This window comes from Pinus tabuliformis, chromosome 3_2, assembly GCF_031772625.1.
Source record: "Pinus tabuliformis cultivar Carrire ecotype Pingquan chromosome 3_2, CPIR1, whole genome shotgun sequence".
NCBI classification, from domain to species: domain Eukaryota; kingdom Viridiplantae; phylum Streptophyta; class Pinopsida; order Pinales; family Pinaceae; genus Pinus; species Pinus tabuliformis.
This window is the reverse complement of record NC_142302.1, coordinates 1,269,038,260-1,269,045,620: the sequence shown is the minus strand read 5'-3', so window position 1 is coordinate 1,269,045,620 and position 7,361 is coordinate 1,269,038,260. Positions and strand designations below refer to the sequence as shown.

At 38.6% G+C, this 7,361-nt stretch overlaps 1 pseudogene; it reads right to left on the bottom strand.

Annotated features, from left to right (window-relative positions):
* Positions 1-213: 213 nt before the first annotated feature.
* LOC149185365 (cystathionine gamma-synthase 1, chloroplastic pseudogene) lies at positions 214-5,738 on the bottom strand (annotated as a pseudogene).
* Between the last annotated feature and the right edge of the window lie 1,623 nt (positions 5,739-7,361).

Genomic DNA, 7,361 nt, shown 5'->3' with positions numbered 1-7,361 from the left:
ATTTGAAGATGAGTCCACTCCCACAAGTGCCCCCACAAAAATATTGGGGTTGGGACTTCTTTCAAAAAATAAGTTAGAGACACTATAACATGATATATGATAAGGATACACTATTAGTGAGGGTAAAGATGAACCTCGATGATGAGCATATTGAAATAAGCGAAAACCGTATCCCACCATGTATGAAAGACTGAAAGGATTATCTCAAAGTATTTAGTCCATGTGGTGCTTGGTAATGTGATGCTTGGGATGACTTTCAAGGCCAAGGTAATGGACATGATAAATCTTTTGATGTGCCTCTAAAGTGCGGGCAAATCCTTAAATCTATTGAATTTTGTTGTTGTACACGAAGGTGTTGGGTATTTATGCCACGAAGAATCAAGTAGGCAACATTTGGACTTAATACACCTCCCAAGACATTGTGCAAAGAATGCAATGTGATATTGAACTTGTTTGAACCACTCATACTCCCTACAAGAACATCATTATGACTTGCAATATATTTAGTTACTAAGTGCAATACAATGTTTGTGCCAAGTTCTAACGCCTTTAGTTAACAGGTGTTGCAAAATTACAATCTATGCAAACCAATGCACCTTTTTTATGACAAATTTTTGAGACTAGCTCAATATCAATACATCGAAGGTAAGAGTTTGTGGGAGATTCGAAGAAGAACAAAGAAACATTGTTTTTCTCCAAAGCCTTTTCAATAGAATCAATGTCAACAGGGTCAATTGTTGTGGCTGTGATTCCCATTTTTTGTAGTATTGTTTAGATAAACTTCCTGGTTTGCCTATAGGAATCAATGGTAGTAATTATGCGCGTTCCCTACTAGAACCAATGCCAACATCATGGTTGTGGTAACACACATACCTGAGGCTAGTAATAAGGTTGTCTCAACCCATTAATGGGTTTTGATTTTTTCCTCAGCAACCTGTGTTGTAGGGTTGCCATAATATCCATACTCATAAATTGTGTATCTGCCCTACTGGAGTGCAATCAATTTGGTAGTATTTTTGAAAGTGTATGTAGATGTCTCAACAATTGGAGTAGCAATCACATCGGTGACTATAACACATTTTGTCTTTTCATCATAATGGACAGCGAGGTTTCCATCATGGGTAACAAGGTCCTTCTCTAGCAGAGTGTCGTCGACTTGTACATTATTATTACAATTGAGCACAAAGGGCTCCCCTGCATTCACAATGACCAAGGACACCATAATATTTATGAAAAAAATCCGCCACCACCTACGCAATGTTGATGTTGCTACAGTTGCAATGAGCCTTTATGCTCAACTACCTCACGAAATTGGAAGGGAACCTCAAAATTAGGGGCACTGGAGCTCCAGAGAAGGTAGCCTCATTCAAGGATCCCTTAAGTGTGTAACTCCTGAATTCCAACTGCTCATGTTTCGTTTTCCCCTCCACATTGTATGAGATAACTTTTCCAATCTCATAAATAAGACCCAAGAAACTGTTATGAAACCAGCTCACAAAAGGATAGAAAAGATAGACCAACGCCTTAGAAATAAGCCTCTTCAAGGGGGCAACCTCCTTTACATTACGCAAATGAACAATTCTTGGATGATACAAATGACAAGACCTCCTTTCTATATATAGGAGTCTAAGCGGTCATAATATACTTAGAGCCGACATAACAATAATAATGTAAGGGCACAATAATAACACTAGTGGACTTCTATGGGGCACAATAATAACAATATGGGGACTACATGGGCACAAAAATATAATAAGGGAGTTGTACTAATAACAATAAGGGGTTACACTAGTAGTATAGGGACCTAACATGCCCCTCTCCTTCAAAAAGTGTTGTCCTCAACACTTGAGTAGTTCTTGATGCTTCTGTATAAAATTCTTGTCCTCACATGTGGAATATTCAGTGGGTGAGTTCTTCCACTTGATGAGATACTTTGAAATTGATCGATTTCGTAGCTGTCGGGTTCTTGTTTCTGTGACTGCTCCAGGTTCCAATATGATTTTTCCTTCCTTGTCAAGTTCTAGAAATATTGTTTGAACTGGGATCTTCTGCAACTTTTGAATGAATGGCCACACTTCTTCGTCCTTCTTCCATTCATCCCTTGCTTCGTTTATCCAATATGGTTGGATAATAGAAATAGCACAAAACAATGCTTTCACATCCTCATCCTTTCTTGAGAGTGCATCTGCAACAACAGTTTTCTTCCCTTTTTTGTAGATGATTTCGAAGTCATAACCCAACATATTTGTGACCCATTTTTTATGTTCTTCTAAAGATAATCTTTGTTCTAAAAAGTATTTAAGACTATCATGATCCATTTTTACCTTGAAGTGTCTTCCCATTAGGTAAGGTCACCATTTCATAAGTGCATGTAGTATTGCCAACATTTCCTTCTCATAAATAGCTTGCTTGAGGTGTTGCCGTAAAAATACCCAATAGCCTACATCAAAACTTCTTTCACTGCGATGTTGATCTGCCTGCTGTTTCATTTGATTCTGCACCAAAGTGGCGTTATCCTTTAAAAGTTGGAGAACTTGTTGTTGATGCTTGATGTGATCTTTAACTGCTTGAATCTTTTTCTTCTTGATATGCCCTTCTATCTTGAGAGTTTGAGGAGTGGTAATTTCTTCCAATGCATTACAAGATATGGTCGGATTCATTTCTTGATGCTCGATGTGATCTTTCACTTCTTGAATATTTTTCTTCTTGATATGTCCTTCTATCTTGATAGTTTTAGGAGTGGTAATTCCAGCCAATGAATTACAAGATATGGTTGGATTCATTTCTTCCTTCTCGATGTGATCTTTCACTTCTTGAACCTTTTTCTTCTTGATATGTCCTTCTATCTTGAGGGTTTGAGGAGTGTTAATTCTTACCAATGCTTTACAAGATATGTTCGAATTCATTTCTTCTTTCTCTGGGGTTGGGTCCTGGCGTATATCCTCTTCTTTTGATGTTTCTTGATCCTTTTATTCCTCCTCTTCATACTCTATGTAAAATAATTTATTCTCATCACACTTATGACCTTTAGTGCATTTGCTATCACAATTGTAACAAAGCCCTTTTTCTCTTTTTTCTTCCAATTGTTGTGGTTTAACCCTTGTAGGTTGTGGAAGGCTAGGAGAAGAAACACTTCCATAATTATAGTCGTGAGTGGTGGGGTTCCTTGTTTCCATAATTTCACTTTCAATTTTTCTTGCCCACCTGAATGCCTTCTTCAATGAATCAGGTTCCCAAAGACGAACCTCATGTTGAATGTTATCCTTTAAACTATCTATGAAGACATCAATCCTTTGCTTCTCTGGAATATCATTTACCCTTATATTCAATTTTTGAAAGTCCTCAATGTGCTCTGTCATTGAACACTTTTGTTTGAGATTTATCAATTGGCTAAAGAAGGTGTTTCTCTTTGTATCCTCATAATGTGCTATCATTTCCTTTGTGAAAATTGACCATGTAACAAGTGGTTTACGAGAACAAAGCCCTTTATACCATAAAAATTGATCCGGTTCTAAATATGAAGATGAAATATGTACCTTTTGTAATAGTTACACCTCATGTAGATCAAAATATTGCTCCATTTGTAGTATCCAATTTACCGGATCCTTGCCATCAAACTTCCTCATATTGCCTTTTCTTAATTTTAGGAGCTCGATCTTGAAACGACTGTAACTCTGTAATTGCGGATCTTGCAGTTCTAAAACCATGACTTGTAGTAGCCCTCTGCGTCCTCTTTCCAATGCCACCAGTCTAATCGAAATTGGATTCTCCAAGAAAGAGTTATGCACAATCTCCCACAGTGACCTGATTATAGACCAGTTTAGTAGAGCGAACTTGTACGACGTGCCACTTGTCACTGTTTCGACCTTAGTACCTGAAACTGATATACAGAAAACTAGAGGTCATCCTCTTTCTGAAACTTCTTACGATATTTCAATCTGATGCTCAAAACAAAAGTTATGACGATTTTCCCCAGGTCACTTGTTTGGAATGTAATTCGGGAGTCTACAAAAACTCCAACTTCCTCAGATCATATCTCCGCAAATGTAGCGAGAAAAGCTCTGAAATTTGAACCCGAAGTTTAGAAATATTTCGGTCCAAATGGGTTTTTTTTAAGCTTCTGAAACGTCGCCCAAAAAAAATAAAAAATTATAGCGAAAATGGCACGATGACCTGTTTGGAGCATAAAAAGTACATATATCCACTCTCAATTCTGGAATGGATCCGTAGACCTTCAGTTCCTACGGCTAGATCCTCCATAATTTGGAAAGCATTATCTTAGTATATCTCTCTGATCAAGCATGGTCTGGCTTGGAAAGTTAGCAATGTAGTTCAAGTGAGGATTGGTTTGGATACGTGGAGTGGATGTGGGAATGGCCATATTATCCCCCGTCCTCTTTGCAATTTCCTTCGAGACTCAAGCATCACCCACTTATCACATATAGCAGATGATATTCAGGACAGGTGGCAAAACCAGACCTGGAAGGACCACAAAACGCTCAACATTCCGGCAGTTTGGGTCGATGATTGGCAGAGATTCATAGGCTCATTAGAGGAGGCCAATGTGTGTATAAACGACAATCAATATGTCCTTATCTGGGCATTGGATCCCTAAGGCAGATACTCCCCCAAATCAGGTTATGCTTATATAATGGCAACCAGACACATGGGTGATTTCTCTTGGTGGTGGAGTCATATTTGGAAATCAAAGGCCCCTCCCAAATCTAGGCTTTTCATGTGGTGCATTTTAACAGACAAGGTTCCCACTGAACTAATGTTGAGGCGTCGTGAAAACTGTGGGCCTTCTAGATGCTGTCTGTGTAGGATGCAGGAGGAAGATACTTCTCATCTCTTCTTTACCTGTTCTGTCTCGAAAGCCTTCTAGCAAAGGATCCTCACTTCACTAAATCTACATATTGATTGGTCGGGACGAGATATTGAAGAGGCTTGGCAAAGATGGTGGATAAAAGCCAACTCTCAGAAAACTAGATGCCTTCCACTGCTAATTTGCTGGGGAATCTGGCTTAACAGGAACAAATCCATTTTCAAGAATGCCAAAATAGATTGGGACTCCTCCAGTATTTCACTGTTGGATTTATACAATTCACTCCCGGAGGACCAAGACATCTGACCCCCTCAGATCATTACCCAGGAATCCATAGACATACACTCCCCCTGGGGTTATTTTGACAACTCAGCACAAGATGAAGGCTGTGGTGGAGGGGTGGTGCTGCATATGGATAATATAGTGTCTTATAGAATCAAGGTCGGCCTTGGCAGAGGCACCAACAACTATGCTGAATTGAGCAGTCTAAAATACCTTCTCCTTTTTGCAAAAGAACAAAATTGCCAACAACTTCAGATATTCAGAGACTCACAACTCATAATTAACTAGACAAATGAAGTTAATCATTGTCACTTGCACACACTTAGAGATATTCTGACTGATATCCTTTCTCTAAAGTCCCAATTTGATTCATTTGCATGCTCACATATATACAGGGAAAGGAATGAGATCGTTGATTGTTTATCCAAAGAGGCAGCGCAGCTGAACAGAGGTCAATGGCAGATACAGGAATACAGGGGTGACAATTTCTACAGTTACTATCATCATCCTTTTATGGACATGATTGGTTCCTATCAGAATGATCGCTAGATCATTCAACAACTTTTCTTTTACTTTCTCCTTCTATGTATATAACTTACCAGTTTTCAGTATATTTTTGGACAAAACTCATATTCTCATAAACTTACTGGACTTCTCAGAAGTTTATTATCAGTAAGCATCATAATAGTTTTTGTAAAGTTTATAATAGCTCTAAACAGTACTCCCTTTTTGCTGACAGCAGTTCATATCTACAGTATCATACAACATGTAATTTTCTTATCTTTTTAATGAAAATTATGCTTTTTCCAAGGAAAAAAAAGAAGGTGTACACAATCCTTTCAAGTACATTGCAAAAGAAGTAACATGATGAAGGTCCTGAATGTATTAAGCCATCAATTTTGTATGCAATGGATGCAAAGCAGCATCATACCCATGAGATAAGAAAAGTTGAAAGTGGTTTACAATTTCAAGCCGTTTTTCAACTGAACTATAGCGAAATTGAAGAAAAACAACAAATGGGGAAATAAAGAGTCACCGTGATAATAGAAGAAATGCTCTAATCTATGTAGATTGAATCTAGATAACCTGTGATCAATTTCTTGTAGCAGCTACAACCATCCTCCAAAAATTTTCCTTCGCTTCGTTTTGGAGCCTCCCTACTAAAATCTCAATTGCTTGTTTTGCACTACCCAGGTACTTGTGCTTTCATTTGAGTTTTATCTTTCACTTTACAACTTGTGTTTGTTTACTTGCTTTGTTGTCTAACCACAAGTTGACCCCGTGAATTGCTTACAATTTGGTTCTTGCATTGCCTTGGCAATCTACACAATCCTAGAGGACAACCATCCTTTCTCTCAGGAAATGCGCATTTCAACCCAATGGTGAGCTTCGGCTCCACGTAGACCCAGCTGACAGCTTCTCTTCAGCTAGGAAACTGCGTAGAGCATGATAGGCAGCCAGAGCCACTCAGCCTAGGAATTGCGCAGAAGCATTCCCTCAGCAGTTGTCTGATGCATGTGTTGGTGTGTTGTCTGGTTGCCCCAAAATTGCACAATTTATCCATGCATGTATGGAAACCCTTCCCAAAAAAGCAAAAAATCATCCCTAAAAAATAGGGATCTATTTTTAGCAGTGGGAGTTACACTTGAGTTAATTTTAGAAACTATCGCCACTTATCATTTTTTCCTGAATTTTTGGCCTTCGTGTCATAAAATCGAAATCGGCCAAATCTATTCAATGGACATTGTAAGAGTTCATTTTCACATTCGATCTTAGAGCTGTGGCATTCCCAAGGCATCTAGGAACTTTCGGCACAGTTGGCACAACTTTTCCGAGTAAGTTTTGCTTTTCTTGTCTTTTGCATCTTTTTCTGTCGCTTATGTTTTCTTGGCTTGTGTGAGTGTTGTTTTGCCTGTATTATTGAGCAACCACTGGCATTTTGGTTTTTTTTTTTTTAGCTTGTAGAAGTAATGTTTTAAGTTTTTCATTGCCTTTCCTAAGTGTCTCATGCATAACCCAGTTTTTACACTAACGATCATCGTTGCGGTGATTGTCCCCACAAGCTTCATTGTTCTTCTGTTTGATTGATTCCTGCATTTGTTTTAATTGCATGCATCACCATTCACTCAGATATTCACCATCCTTTGCTCATGCATTTAGATCTACTCGTTTTCATGTTGCCCTTGGGCAGATCTGGGCTGCCTTGGCTTGGATCTAGCTCTTCCAAGCATGCACTCCGCATTTTTGGATCTCA